Here is a 2,548-nt window from a genome sequence, read left to right on the forward strand (position 1 = left end):
TGCATCTACAAAAGGAAAAATTCAACAATGTCAAAATTGAATTTGAGGGATATTTAAAACAAAAATAATGCAAATAGAATAAACTTAATAAAAACAGAAATAAGAAACTTGGGGTGCCTTCCAAGAGCGCTAATTTATGGTCCTTAGCTTGACCCTTGTCATGCTTCATGGTGGCTGGAATTGGAATTTATTACCTCTATTTCCAATAGGTGTTTCAATGAATCTATACTTCATTTTCTTTCCATCACATAAAAAGATCCTTGTTGCTTTGTCTAAAAATCTAACCATTTCTTTCTTGACGACCTTTGGTGCATCTTTTTCTTTGAGAGATGGTTGCTTGACCTCATTTTTCTCCACTTGCTCAAGTTGAAAGATTGGTGCCATATGACAAGGTGGATTACTCTTCAAATATTGAGCAAATACAGCCTCTTTTGGATTTTCATCATTGATAGTCCCTTCATGGACAAGACAACTTTCAAGAGAAGCCTTTGGATAGATCTTTCTAAAGTGCTCTTTTGCTAACTCATCAACTATATCAATTCTCAAACAAGAGTCTACATCTTCATGTTGCTTCTTCTTATCATTGCCAATATTGAAGACTAACTGATCCTCTCCGACTCTAAGAGTAAGCTTTTCACCTTTCACGTCAATCAAAGCACCAGCTGTAGCCAGGAAAGGCCTCCCCAAAATGATTGGCATATGAGAATCCTCTTCCATGTCCAAAATGACAAAGTCAACTGGGATGTAAAATTTTCCAACCTTCAGTGGTATATTTTCCAAGATCCCTTCTGGATATTTTATTGATCTGTCTGCCAACTGAAGAGAAATGTGGGTTGGCTTAAGATCTCTCATGTGAAGCTTCTCATAGATGGAGAGAGGCATAAGGCTTACACTAGCCCCTAAATCACATAAAGCTTTTACAGAACATGATTCCCCAATGTGGCATGGAATTGAAAAACTCCCTGGATCCTTGAGCTTTGGAGGAAGTTTTCTTTGGAGGATAGCACTGCATTCCTCAGTTAAGGCTATAGTCTCATAATCTTCAAGTCTTCTTTTGTTTGAGAGAATTTTTTTCAAAAACTTAGCATAAAAAGGCATTTGGGAAAGAGCATCAATAAAAGGCACATTTATATATAGCTTCTTCAAAACCTCTAAGAACTTCCCAAATTGCTTATCAAGCTTGGCTTTTTGAAATCTCTGTGGAAAGGGAAGCTGTGGCTTGTAAGGCTCTAGAGGTATGTATTTCTCTTCCTTCTCTTCAACCTTCTCTTTACCTTTTTCTGCACTCTCTTGTTTTTCATCTCCCTCGACATCTTTCTCATTTTCTCTCTTCTCAACTTTTTCACTCTTCTCAGTGTGCACTATTTTACCACTCCTCAATGTGATGGCATGACATTGCTCCCTTGGATTTTCTGTTTGACTAGGAAGTTTTCCCATAGAATTGGTACTTAATGAGCATGCTTGTTGTGCAATCTGATTTTCCAGCATTCTATTGTGTGTTTGCATTTGTTCCAGCCTTACTTTCATCTCTCTCATCTCTTCATCATGCTTAGTTTGATTAGCAAGAATTTGTTGTAATAAAGCCTCTGTGGTAGAACTTTGTTCTTGCTGTCTTGGTAAAGGTACAGGATTTGCATTCTTTTGCTGAAAACTAGGTGATGGTTACTTAGGTTGTTGGTATTGATGCCCTTGTTGTTGTGGTGGAAAGTTCTGAGTTGAAGCTTGATTTTGCTGATTCTCCCATGAAAAATTGGGATGATTCCTCCAAGCATATGAAGGATAATCTACTCCACAGCTCATTGTTCCTTCTGCATAAGTAACTTGTTGAGAACTTACAGAGCATGATGATGAACTGACTAGCATACTTAAATCCTCTATTTTCTTAGCAAGGACATTAGTGAGTGTATCAAATTTGGCATTGATCATGTTGAATGGATCAAGCTCATACATTCCAGCAACTTGCCTTTTTTGAGTTGGAGTTGACCCTCTTGGACTACTCCATAAATGACTGTTCTTTGCTATTTTCTCTAACAACTCATAAGCTTCATCTTCATGCTTAATGATGAATTGCCCTCCAGTTTGAGCATCAATGATTCCTCTGATAGCAGGAGTGACATTTGTGTAAAAATTCTGGTTTATCATCCATTTAGGAATGGCATGATGTGGACATTGTCTTTCCAACTCCTTCCATCTCATCCATGACTCATAAAGAGTCTCATCTTCTCTTGGTCTAAAAGCAATCATTTGATTCCTCAACTCTTGACTTTTTCCAGGTGGAAAGTATTGGGCAAGAAATGCATCAGTGAGCTGCTCCCAATTTGTAATTGAGTTGTGAGGTAAAGAATCAAGCCAATCTAATGCTCTATCTTTCAAAGAGAATGGAAACAATTTTAGCCTTGCTGCATCATCAGACACTCCTGGTTGCTTTTGCATGTCACAGATCATAACAAACTTGGATTTGCTAGAACTTCAAATTTTCTTCAATTCTTGACTGCCTAAGGCTTCCTCAAGGTGTAGGAGCAAGTTTTTGTGAAGGCAAGTATGGATT

At 37.8% G+C, this 2,548-nt stretch overlaps 1 non-coding gene across 1 annotated transcript; it reads left to right on the plus strand.

The window, feature by feature from the left end:
• The first annotated feature begins 2,152 nt into the window (after positions 1 to 2,152).
• LOC131176194 (small nucleolar RNA R71) lies at positions 2,153 to 2,260 on the plus strand. Its single transcript, XR_009146319.1, has one exon. It is a non-coding gene; the product is annotated as a small nucleolar RNA R71 (small nucleolar RNA).
• The last annotated feature ends 288 nt before the right edge of the window (positions 2,261 to 2,548 follow it).

The sequence above is a fragment of the Hevea brasiliensis genome, chromosome 18, assembly GCF_030052815.1.
Source record: "Hevea brasiliensis isolate MT/VB/25A 57/8 chromosome 18, ASM3005281v1, whole genome shotgun sequence".
NCBI classification, from domain to species: domain Eukaryota; kingdom Viridiplantae; phylum Streptophyta; class Magnoliopsida; order Malpighiales; family Euphorbiaceae; genus Hevea; species Hevea brasiliensis.